Source organism: Culex pipiens, chromosome 2, assembly GCF_016801865.2.
Source record: "Culex pipiens pallens isolate TS chromosome 2, TS_CPP_V2, whole genome shotgun sequence".
In the NCBI taxonomy this organism is placed as follows: Eukaryota; Metazoa; Arthropoda; class Insecta; order Diptera; family Culicidae; genus Culex; species Culex pipiens.
Window position 1 is genome coordinate 18,997,797 of NC_068938.1, and position 13,903 is coordinate 19,011,699.

Below are 13,903 nucleotides of genomic sequence, written 5' to 3' on the forward strand. Positions count from 1 at the left end.
AATGTATTTTAAATGAACCGCCTTTAATACAACAAAATCAAAAAATTGCAAGATTTTGATGAAAATTGCTTTTTAATGAAAAATATGACTTACATATAATTAAACATATAATCATACAGTATGGCTCATAAAAAATGCGACATTGTTATTAGGTGGTAATCGGGCCTATTTTGACTATTTACGATGTATGTAGCATGTGTACATGTTAAATAGGATCCAAACAAACAAATAATGCATTGAAAACCTTTTCCTTAACTTTAAAAAATGTCACAGCACATTTAAACTTAAAATTCTCAAATTTGCTCCCAGCCCAGGCCATATAAAGGAAAAATGACTTTTCTTTGTTGGTCGATCTGAAGAGCCACTTGTGAATTTTTGTATGGATTAAAAAGTAAACAGCCTCCAAGGTTACTGTTTTTGAGACGTGTAACAATTAATTTCATCGAATTTTTCGCATTCTATTAACTACTTCTACTAAAACAGTAAAGTTTTAAAAAATATCCCGATTCTGAAAATGCTTCAATTTTAGGAGTTTTTGGAGCCTACAATGATTCAAGGAAAAAAAATAATGCAACAAATGATGGCAATTGACTTTAACAGATGCCCTGATATGACTTTTAACAGTATAGAGCCGTTGGGCACTCTTTAGAGCCATCGACATAGGTTTTAAGTTATTAATTTATTTAGACCGAATCACTCAAGATGATAACCCAAATTGCATTTTTCTCTAAAATGACTAATTCTATCAAAATTTATGAACTTTTCCGATTGGGCGTATTCAAGAGGGACTTCTGGTTGGATATTTTAAACTGTTCCGTTTTAAGATATAAGGTATGAAATTAAGGTAAATTTTGTACCAAAAATACATCCATTATTGTAGCCCACCAAGACCCAATTTTGGCGAACTGCAAAAAGCTGTCATGAAAATATCTTCAAAACATACTAAACTAACACCATGATACATAACAAAATCAGTTTGTTAAATACATTTTAGAATGGAACAATTTTTCTGTGAAAAAATGCACATGTCGCATTTCTTTATGGGCCATACTGTATAATATAATCAAAAAGCAATTTTCATCAAAATTTTGAAAAAAACATAATTTTCAATGTACACATTAAAAGGAAGGTGTAATTTTTGAAGGTTGAATATTATTTCTTTTATGATGTAATTTTACCTCAATTTAGACTCGAAAAGTGACATTACACCAGAAAAATGGTAAAATTACACATTTTCTGAGGTAAAAAAAATATCATATATTTTTTTGTAAAATACTCCAATTTACACAAAACACCGTATTTTATAATTGAAATTCTCAAATTTTCAATATTTTTAATCAAGGTATCACACGATTTAATTTTTTTATGGATTTTAATTTTATTATATTATTTTTTTAAATTTTAAATTTTTTATAATAAACCGTATTATATCAAAACACTTAAATTTTTATAATTTGCAATATGGACATAAAACGACGCGAAATTTGGAATGTATTTTAATAAGGTTTCAGATTTTTTTGTAAAATACTCAATTTTGTAACAAAAAAAAACGTTTTTAATGAACTACTAAAATTTAATTAATTTTCAATATGCTTATGTGGTGCTAAACGATGCAAAGTTTCACAGCTTAAGAATTTTTAGAATGAAATAAAAAAAAGTTTTTTTTTTGTAAAATATTCGCAAGTTGGTACTTTATCCCTAGAGAAAGAGATATAAAATTATAAAGACGTTAGTATTTTCATAAAATAATGTTTTTTTTTGTGAAAATTTGAATGCTTTAAAAGTATATCTCTTGGGGCAGAGGTGGAAATAACACGTCTAGCGTGGGTTACGGTTTAGAACAGAATGAAAATTTATTGAGCTGCCAGGTAACAAACTAACAACTACAAATCCATAGGTTGCTTGATCATCTCCAACAATATCCATACTGAAAATTATGAAAATTTAAGTATTTTCATGAAACACAGTGTGGAATTTTTTAAGTATAGTCGATTATCCGAAGTTCGAATATCCGATGGCTTGTATAGAACTTCGTACAATCGAATCATTAACAATTTTTTTGTGTTTCTTTATTTTCTAACTTTTAACATCAAATTCGACTTCTGCGACTCTATTTTAGTAAAATTTTAATGGGTGATTTCCTATAAATTTACTAAATGCATTTTGTCAATATTTTACCACCGCCATCTTGGATTTAAAAAATTTGAATCTCTTTAGAGAAGTTTAGAAGTTACTTTATCTCAAAAAAAAAAAAAAAAGACGAAAATACCATCATAGTGAAATCTTTGAAAGTTAAAGTTGGTTTCAATAAGATAAGAAATTGGATAGGATTATTCAAAAATACAATTAACACATGTTTTTAAAATGGATTTTTCAAGCAGAACAAATAAAACGCCTTTTTAGTTACAGTTTTATTACAAAAGACAATAATCAATCACTGCTTTATTTCATCGCTTATTCTTATTCATTGTTTGTGGTTGGTTGTATTTTTTATTTTCTTCTTTTTTTTGCGTTTCTTGTTCCAAGTTATTCTGTACGGATCAAGAAGTTGGATTTGAAACTGTTCTCTCTTTTCTTCAATGCGAAAAGAGTTGTATTGTTTCTTTATTTAAACCTTCCAGGTTTTACCTATTTTCTTTTCTGCTTGTGTTATGTTTTTGTTTTCTTTTTTGTTTTTGTTTAATGTTGTGTTGTGTGTGTTGTTAACCTCTAATAATATACGCACAATATAATCAATTTTTAATCAAGTAATATAATGATAGCTTGTATGCAATAATAATTGTTAATAATGATAATAGAATTTCTAACCATTATTCACTCTCGTCTCGTCGTACACCAGTCAGCACTGCTTGTTTGAAAACTTTTCCGTTTTGTTTTTTTAGAGAGTGCTATCCACTCCAATCACCTCGATTTTAATCCATTTCTTCAGATGTGTTCTACACGTGCTTTTAGCAAACGCACTTTATTTTTCAATAAACCAGACTTTTCTTTGCTCTTTTACTCTTCATTTCTCATCGATTTCCTTAAGTTCGTGTGTTTTTGTTTGTTGTTAATAATTCTTACAAGGTAGAATAGCTTCATAGATTTTAGATTTTGCCTTCATGCAACACAAACGTCGTTAGAGAACAACACAAAAAGAAAGTGTTTTTTTTTATATTTTACGACAAAACAAAATTACTTGTTACGAAAAAATTTAGCCGATCTCATCTCCATTTCTCTCAATTGTTACACTAACAATCTTGACTTATGTGTTAATTAGTGGGTTTTTTAAAATTTTCTCGTTTTTTTTTTTTTGCTTTGCTCTACACCTTTTTTTCTCTCAGTAACTGCCAAGCAATTGATCACAAATTTTAGTTTTCTTCCTCGTTTTTTTCTTCTTCGATTTCGTTTATTTTAACTGCTTTACCACTGCGTGTGTTTCGAAATTTCGATTCTGTTTGTTTAAAGTTTTGTCTCAAAATATATGGGTTGTTCTGGTTTGTTTTGTCACATTCTGCTTTTTTTTTTGTTTGTTTGTTTGACAATTTCGGTAGTTTGGTTTATTGCCTCGACAAAATACACTCTGGTGTGTGTTCACTGGTTTTACTTTTGTTTTGTTTAATTTGGTGGTGGAACTGGAAACATAGCTTTCAACGTTGTTGGCGAGAATATAATCGAGGGACATTAACGATAAGAATGATGCTATCGTCATCATTATCGATTGTTTGAATAGTAATAATCGACGATAATCCATTAAAATTACCTTATTCAAACAAACTTAAGCATCCAAAAACCTCTTGGACATTTCCAGTTTTTATTTAAGGGTGTGTTCTCATAACTCCAGAATTGACGTAAATTCGCAAAAGACGTCTTTGAATTAACGTCGAACCGATTGGTTTGTGTCTTGGGAAAAAGTAAACCGCTAACGTTTTTTATAGCGGAAAACTCCGCCAGATGGCAGTGATAGCACATTTTCTGTAAATGCTTAACTTTTGAAAACGACGAAACTCTGGAATAAATTTTGAAAATGACTTATATTTTTAAGCCAAAAGTAAAAGTTGACAATTTCACTGGTCCGAGTGTTTGGGATGTTATTCCGACGACTGCTTAATTTAAGTTTAGATTGTCCATAACCATGAATGGCTCTATCTGACAAGGCATCATCGACTAACGACGATTTAAAATTCCAGTGTATGTTTTGATTGATTTTGAGCAAGGGTGGTTTATGCCAAACTGATGCTAGTTAGTATCAAGGAACTATTTAACATATTGGTGTCAAACATTGAGGTTAAGCACTCTACAGCTCAACATTATGATAGAAAAAGTAACCAAGTAACTGCGAAATCTTCTTCACAGTACTCTAACTCAATGTTCAACATTTTGGAACTCCAACATAATGCGAATGATCAACATCTGGATTCACTCTTATACCCAACACCACCTAATTTTAATTTTTTCTCTATCCAATACAGAAAGTTCAACTTCCTAAATACTTCACTGCTCAAAACATTGCTGAAATCATTATTTAACTGAAAGCAAAATTCTTCTCATCATTCCCACTTGATTCTCTGTTTGATATTAAATAACATATATCAAGCAAAACAATGTTAATGGGCAAATGGGAATTTTTAACACACAGTCTATCCTGCTCACGTCAGTAAATGTTTAAATTAAGAATGAGCAAGATAGACTGTTTGTTTACAAATCCACTTTGGCCCATTTTGGTGATTTGGTTGATACATTCCAAAATCATTAGGCCTAGATCAGGGTTGCCCAACACATGTCCCGCGGGCCGGATTCGGCCCGTCAAGCGAGTTTATTCGGTCCACGACGACCTTAGGAAATTTATCAAGAAGCTAAATTCAAAAAATCTTTATTTATTCTCAAATATCAATAAGTTTTTTAAATAAAAAGCATTTTTGTTATGCGAACGCAGAGCCAAAGGTTGGGCACCCCTGCTAGTTATTTTTATATGCAAATCACAATTCTCACCTACTTGTTGATTCAACTTATCTACATTTGCAGATGGTTTGATATGAGAAATTATGCAAAAAGTCGTTAAACTCGATTTTTTTGTATTTTTTATGGCAAACTCTATTTGCGACTTCCATAATAGAGACTTGCATGCAATTTACGTCCGACGTTAAATCATTCACGTCACGACGTCAATTCAAGTGAAAGACGTTTTTAGACCTGAAGCGGTTCTTCCACCTGGAGAGTTTGAGATGGAAATTTCCAAGATTTTCCGGGAAAATCCTTACAAAAACAACTTTAAATAACTTTTCCTAAGTAAGCAAGCATGTTGACAAAGATTTTGCATGAAAAATATGCGTGAATAGGTGAAAAACTATTTACGTCTACAGATGAACCGGTAACGTAAATTCAACGACGTGAATTCAGGAGTTATGAGAACACACCCTAAGCGTTCATTTATGGTAATGTGTCTAGTTCAAAACTATACGTGCCAAATCTTTCCAGAAATCAATTTTTATGAAAAAATCTCAAATTTAAAAACGAGGAGGTTAAAAGTAGTCAAATTTCTAATTACTTTTCAATAAATGAAAGTTAAATGTCTATAATATAAAAATTTTCACAAAATGATTTCTACTTAAATTTTATATTGTAATTTTGAATTGAAACAACATACTAAAAATTTTCAAGACATCATCTAATAATTTTGATATTTTTGATATTTTTGTTTGGTTTTGGTAAGATACATCTAAATTAGTAATTGATTTCCGAATTTCAAACCATGTTCTTAAAAAAATCTTCTTTTCCTATTCACACTGTAGTTCTGATTAACCCCAGTTGACGGTACTCAAATTATCATAATTTTAAAATTTTAATTGGATTTCACAATATTACACATTTTTCCGTGTTTTTGAAAATACTAAAAAAATCATAGATTGCAAGATGGTTTAGAAAGTTTAGAAAAAAAGTTTAGAGTTTAGAAAAAAAAAATCAAATTTTAACAAAATACTATACTTTAAAAATCACCTAAATTTTTATCATTATGGGATTCAAACGACTCAAAATTCTGAAAAGATTTTCACAATTTTAGACATTTTATGTTTTAATAAATACATATTTTAAATCAATTGATTTCAACGATGCAAAATTATGAATGGATTTTATGAAGATACATATTTGGTTTACAGCATTTTCACAAAAAAACTGTTACTGATTTTTTTCGAACATTTTAAATTTTATGATTTGGAATAAAAACGATGCCAAGTCTTAAATAAATTTTCACAAGAAAAGAGTTTTTTTTATCTTAAATTTTCAAAAATGCTGTTGTTTTTAAATGCTAAAATGTTTGAAATTTGCAATTAAAGAATGGAGCATGATATTTTTTTTTATATAATACTAAAACTATGCTTATTTGCAAGTTGCTTTCAAAAATTGTTAAATAATTAATTGATTGTCTCAATATCAATGTTTTGGAAATTAAATCATCAATTTTTCACAAAATACAGATTTTTTAAAACACTTCAATTTTTTGCTTTATAGTACTAGAATGAAACGACGAAAAATGGTTTCAAAAGTTGCAAAAGTAACATTGAATTGCTGCAACATTTTAGTTTTTTTTTTTGGCCGAGCCACGTAGCCCTGTGGTAACGCTTCCGCCTCGTAAGCGGTAGATCGGGGTTCAAATCCCGGCTCGGACCAACACAACTGGTGATCTTTTCCCTTCTGGAATCGATTGCTTAGTAAAGGGAAGGTAGTGTATCGTCACAAACTGGACCTTATCACGACACCTTAGGGAGGCGACCTATGGAATGTTAACATTAACCTTAACATGTTAACATTAAGCTGAGAATGAAACTGCTACTGAATCCGCTTTGTAAATGCCGGCCCCGATACTCTTCAAGGGTGTTCCCCACAGGAACTGGGAAAGATTTACTTTTTTTTTACTTGAGTTTTTTTTTGCAAAATAGTTAAATTTTCACAAAATGCTGCATTTAAAAAATATATAAATTTTCATCATTTGCAATAATGTAAACCAATCAACGAAAACTGAGAATTTCATAACATTAGAATTTTAGGTGAAATATTAGAATTTTCATAAAAATTTCGTCTTTTATGAATATTTTCATAGTTTGCAACATAAATTAAAAAAATGAAAAAAAAAATAATTGAAGAAATAGATATTCGCAACATCCAAAATTATGATCTAAAACATTGGAACTTACACAAAATACTTTATTTAAAAAATCACTTAAATTTTCATAATCCGCCATTTTGGGATCAGTTCAAATACTTACAATTTTATAGTTTTTGGGTTAAAAAATTCACATTTTGAAACATTTTTAAACCCAGGATTGTCTCTAAACGTTGTTAAAAATTACATAATTGGCCATATGGAAAAGAAACTTGCGAAACTATGAATTTAGAATAAATTTTCTATATTTTCAAAAATAATTTTATTTTATAATTTTTAATATGGACAAGGTTGCCTGATAAATCTGGCATAGCAAGAATTTTTGAGTGAAAATTTGAAAAAAGATGTTCTATTTCTTCCATACTATGTTAAATTTATGTTTGTTGTTGTTGTTGTGAAGCAATAAAGGAAAATAAAAAGTTCAAATTCACAATTTTTGAAGACAATGTTGCTCATTATTTTGAGAAAAGTGGTTTGCCAGGTTTCTCCAGATTTTTTTCTGTTCAGACTTGATATTTAGGGTTAATGGTTATGAAACGACGCCATAATTTGAATGAGTTTTCACAACAGTGAATTTGTTGTTTCAAAGTTTCGAAAAAAAGTCGTATTTTCAAAAATTCTTTAATTTGACTTTACAAAAACAAATTTAAAAAACAATTAAAATAAGTTTAAAATATTTAAATTTTCAATTTGTTCATGATTTCGCTGTTTGTGATCCTAATAATGCAAAACATTATTTAGAGTGCATAATTGGCAAAGGGAGCGCGTGGTCGTAAAAAACATTCGGAGTGAAAAGTGATTTTTTTTTTGTGTGTGCCTTTTGTTTCGCATTTTTGTCGTGTATTGTGTGCTGCGAGGAGAAGATTGCCCTCTGAAAATGCAGCGTCATCAGTGCATAATTGGCAAAGGGAGCGCGTGGTCGTAAAAAATATTCGGAGTGAAAAGTGATTTCTTTTGTGATTTTCAAAGCCCTTCCTATATCATCGTTGATCGGAAGGCACGGCGTCGGGTGGATTGTGTTTAAATTTTTCGAATAAGGTTTTATTTTTTTTTGCGGTGAAAAAGCCATTTCTATATAATGAACGAAAGACGCACTGACAATTTGGATCGTTGAGTTAATAGTGGAGCAAAATAACTGTGTGTGAGTGAGTTTGTGTGTTAACCAGAAAGACCTTCCCATAGCATCGTTGCTCGGAAGGCTCGCCGACGGGTTTGTTATGAAAGTCCTCCCCATAGCATCGTAGCTCGGGAGGCATCGAAAAGCCAATACCTTATCCTACTAACCCAAAAAAATAATAATCATGTGATGCTTGAAGGAGATGCTGTGGATTCAACGGTCTCAAGCGGTATCAACAAGTATATAGCGAAAAACTGTGTGCTTGATGAGTCTGCAACTTCAACTATCGGACTAACATTCCTCCCTTTCGTTGAACTGCAGGCTTCTTGGAAGGGCGCCGGTATTGACTAATAAAGTAGGGATCTTCAGAGGTTAAACAGTGAACGGATGGTTGGCTCCCACTGATCATTTTTGATTCATTGTTTAACTTCAGCTGATCTGTCAATAACGGAGTAGCAGCTCATTGGCAGTCAACCATGCTCATGCTCATTCTCATGCTCATGCTAATAATGCATAACATTTTTTAGTATTTTCATTTTAAAACGATATTTTGTAAAGATTCTAGTTTTTTACACTAAAAACTCAAGTGTTATGAAAATTCGTAAAATGTTTGACTGGCAAATTATGAAAATTATAGTATTTTTATAAAAAAATACATTTTTCGGAAATTTTGTACACTTAATACTGTAATACATGCTCAATTGGGTCCTAAAATTAAGCTTTAATTTGTGATATTATTGTTCACAACGATAAAGCTAATTTTTCTGAGTATAATGACCCTTTGTACGACCGCAAACGATGTAAAATGTTTTTTTTATTCATTTTTTAAAAATTAACTTGACGGCCCTTCTTGACAGAAAAGGTCCTACTATGGTTCAAGGGGACCATAGTTAATCCATCGAAAATGTTGTCTTGTCAATATTTTTTTTATGTTGATGCATGAAAATATGAAAATATGTAATCAGAAATCGCGTTTAATCGCGTTTTTTTATTGTACATAGAAATTTACATAGGACCTTTAGTACCCTATTTACCAATAAATAATGCTTTATTAAAAGCTTCTGAAGTTATATAGGGTTATGTTTTGATAAATTTGGTTCAATATTTAATTTGAATGAATTGTCTCGACTAATGCCGATAACCTAACCGCCAATAAAATAATGGAACGATAACGATGACATTATTGTTGTCGTTACCGCCGAACGATAAAATTTTCGCCTAACAACGTTGATAATCTCATCATTTCACGAGGTTTCAAACAAAACGACTTTCACTTGCTGTGCGCAGAACTGCTCTGCACGTTGTTTTTTCTCTCTCTGAGTGTACCGCTTATTAGTAATGTTTTCTTTTCGTTATTAGCAAATGTTCTTACTTTTTCTTAAAAATATTTTCTTACTTGGTTTATTTACTACATGTTTCATTTTTTTACACTGCTCCTTCTTCTTCTTCTTCTTTTTTTCTGGGTACTTTATCTCACATTTTATTTTGTATTTATAAAAAAAGTTACTAAATAAATGAGGTAGAAAATCATAATTTATATCATACAACTTATCAGTGTAATCAGAGTAATAAAATCTCTGTGTTTTCTTACTGTATCCTTGCTACAATAATCAGTTTACCGGTTCATCATTCACGGTTTTGCTTCGTGAATAAAATTACTTCACGTGGTTGTTGTTTTATTAAATTTACTTGAAGGGGGGCAAAGCGCATACCAATAAGGTTAAAAAAAGAAATAACAGTTTTTTCAGGGTTTTTTTTTAGGAAAGCATGGGAGGAAAAATCAATACTTTGTTTTTAAAAATAAACTGTCGTAAAAATGTGTGTTGCGGTTGTGTGAATCAAATGCTCTATTTTTTTTAACTTGTTAAATGGCACCTAAAGTCTGGGAATTGTTCTCGATTAAACGGAGATAGGAATCAGCTTGGTTTATTTTGCTTTCTTTTCTAGCAATCAGGATGGATTTGGGGAACAAAAATCAGTCGTTATTCAGTTGCGGTTTTCGTTTTCTTACATTTTAGTCTATTGTGTTGCTACTATTTAGTACAAAAAACAACTAAAGAAACTCGTAGTTTTGCGTTTCGCGATTAAATGTGTGTGGTGGCAAAGTTGAGGGCTTTTTTCTCTCAGTTTTGAGCAAATTATGTGTTTTTTTTCCTTTTTCGACTTTCAGCACATAGAAATAGTAGGCTAGGCGCGCTCGAAACAGTGTGTTTGTAAATCAAGAGCGTAAAGTTACACAGTGTCACTACCATCTAAACACGCAAAACCTAGTTCCATCTAGTTAGCCACTTTCCTGTCACTTCACATCAAACTTTTGTCACCTTTATTTTTTGTTTGTTTGCTTTGTAATAAACTCACGTAACACTGGTTAGATGCTCTGTTTTTGTTTGTTATGTTCGCTTCTTTTATCAATAAACATTCTACCCTTTATCCTTCTTCGCCATCTTTGTCACCTTCTTCCACTTGTTTTTATGTTTTGTTTTTGTAGCGTTGGTTCCATACAACAACGTGTGTTCCAACATGCGTCAGGTTTGGTTTGCTCGTGTACATCTCTTTTTGTTTTGTGTTTGTTTGTTTGTGTGTGCACTTTGTATCATTCGAAAGGTAGTTTGATTTTTCTTTGTTCAAACACAATCATTCGCGCAGGGGCGATCAAAGTATGTAGCATGTTATATTTTTTTTTTTTTTTGCCTAATGGACTTTTCAGATTGTGAACCTACTTTGATTGAACCACCGCCGAAGCAAACTTGATTGTTACACACCAAAAAGAAACTCAAATTTAGTTACCGTACAAAATTCAAAAGCCATACAATGATTAATAGTTTTTTTTTGTTTATGTGTTTGTGATTTTATGATTCGCAAATCGCATCTCTCTTTCCCGTCACTCTTCAGAATTAGAAGGGGATGCAATAGGGGTTACTTGGTAATTGGTAATTATGCCGTACGCTCTAATAAGTGTGTGATAAGTGATATTCAATAATCCAATATAAATATAATAAACGCACGATGCACGAACTAGAGAAGTGGGATGTTTGGGTAAAGAATGCGTTGTAGTGTTAAAAGTGTTTTTTTTTCTCTCTAAATATATTGGTGATTAGTTTTCGCTCGTGGTCAATAATCACTCACTCTCTAATAATGATAACACAAACAAAACATAATAATCATGATAGTACACTTGCAAGTATGCAAAAAGCTACGTTGTTTAACTGAAATACTGATAAACACTAATGATTCGTAACTGGTAAGTTTGATTAGCAAATGCTCAAAAATGTCAAGTCGGTTCTAATTCAAACATGACAAAATGAGGCTGAACAGGATAGCGTGAATAACGTTTGAATAATTTTGGATCAAATTTGCTGTTTGCGTGTTTGTTCATCAGCTTAAATAAAATAGGGAACATAGAAAATTAGCATTTTTTTGTAATAAAAAATATCAAATGTCATGATTTTTTTTTATTTTTTCATGACCCAGCATCCCAAAAATTGCCTGCTTGCTCGGTTGGTGAAACATGCCATTTAATTTTCATCGCTTTATTTCCTTAGTGACGATAGAAACAAGGGCGTCTATGTGAAGTGTCCCAACAATCGCTACTAATAGTTGGTGCTTAGGGAAATGTTTTTATCCTGAAATATCAACATATTATTTTGATTTTTAAATTATGAAAAAACTATTATTTTTATTTGTAATGCCTCCAACAAAATTGCCATCTATTCTTCACTATACAGCAATTCCCCACGAAAACAGCATGGAAAAAAACAAAAGTGCTCGGATCGGGCTCAAAATTTTTCTGGGGGTTCCCTGGCCGAAATAATTAGACCCGTATTTTTTTGTTTGGTCATTAGGGTGGCCTACGCCGTGTTAGGGTGGTCTGAAAAATGGCCATTTTCGTCGATTTTCGCAAAAACCACTTTTTTCGAAAAATCATAACTCCTCGCCATTTTAACCGATTTCAATTGTCTTATAAGCAAATGAAAGGTGATAAGTTGGCCTTTCAAAGAAAAATAATAAAAAGTTTCAAAAATCTAGCCTAACATATGAAAAGGGCGTATGAAACTTTAAAATGTCGTTTTGACAGTGTCTGGACCAAAGAGCCTATGTCTGGAAATATTTTTATCGGATTCTCCGGACATTTTTACATAACATACTAAAAAATGGGAGGAGTTCATTAACAGGATTCCGAGATATGATTTTTTGAAAATAAAATCCGTGTTTTTTGACGCGCCGCGCGCAAAAACCGGAGAATGACGAAAATGGCAAAAAATCATTTTTTTTCACTAAAACTGCGATAACTTTAAAATTTCAGCGATGACCTATAGATGTCTGGGTACCAAAATTTTCGTAATTAAAAGACGCAACTTTTGGTACCCAGACATGTATAGGTCATCGCTGAAATTTTTAAGTTATCGCAGTTTTTGTGAAAAAAGTTGATTTTTTGCCAATTTCGTCATTCTCCGGTTTTTGCGCGCGGCGCGTCAGAAAACACGGATTTTATTTTCAAAAAATCATATCTCGTAATCCTGTTAATGAACTCCTCCCATTTTTTAGTATGTTATGGAAAAATGTCCGGAGAATCAATCCGATAAAAATATTTCCAGACATAGGCTCTTTGGTCCAGACACTGTCAAAACGACATTTTAAAGTTTCATACGCCTTTTTCATATGTTAGGCTGGATTTATGAAACTTCTTACTATTTTTCTTTGAAAGGCCAATTTATCACCTTTCATTTGCGTATAAGACAATTGAAATCGGTTGAAATGGCGAGGAGTTATGATTTTTCGAAAAAAGTGGTTTTTGCGAAAATTGACGAAAACGGCAATTTTTCAGACCACCCTAACACGGCGTAGGTCACCCTAATGGCCAAACAAAAAAATACTGGTATTATTATTTCGGCCAGGGAACTCCCACAAAAATTTTGAGCCTGATCCGAGCACTTTTGTTTTTTTCCATGCTGTTTTCGTGGGGAATTGCTGTATATAGAGCGTTGATCCCTGTTTTGCCTAATGCGATTGCCGGCCAGTGAGTATTGGAGTATTTTTTTTTTTATAATTTTATGTGTTTTTTTTTTCATTTGTCCTTAACTACTCTATGACCAAAGAAGCCATTTTGCATAGGGACCATCCATAAACCACGTGGACACTTTAGGGGGGGGGGGGGGGGGGTATGGCGATTGTCCACGCTCCATACAAAAAAGTTTTTTTTTGTATGGACAATTGTCCACGAGGGGGGGGGGGGGGGGTTGAGATTTCCAAAAAAGTGTCCACGTGGTTTGTGGATGGTCCCATAGCAGAGATCTTCGAAATGAGATTAATTTTCAAATTTTAATTTTTGTATTTTTTAATCCCAAAAAGCTATTTTACGTCATCAGTTCGTCGCCGTCGTGCTAACTTGTCGCACGTGTATTTTGGGCCAAATTGAGTTAAGAACGCCATTTTGTGCAGCTAACAATGCCTCACCATTTGACCTTCACAGATCCCCAAAATTCGATTTCAATCCTGAGATATTCAATAAAAACCGAAAAAACTCCGTGCATTGTTGTCGCTCTTCATATGAAAGAAGTTTCAATCTTGTCGTTCTATCTTGTCACTCCCTGAAAATTGATGTAAGTGCGACAACTGGCCAAAGAGATTTCATGTCAGAACGCGTT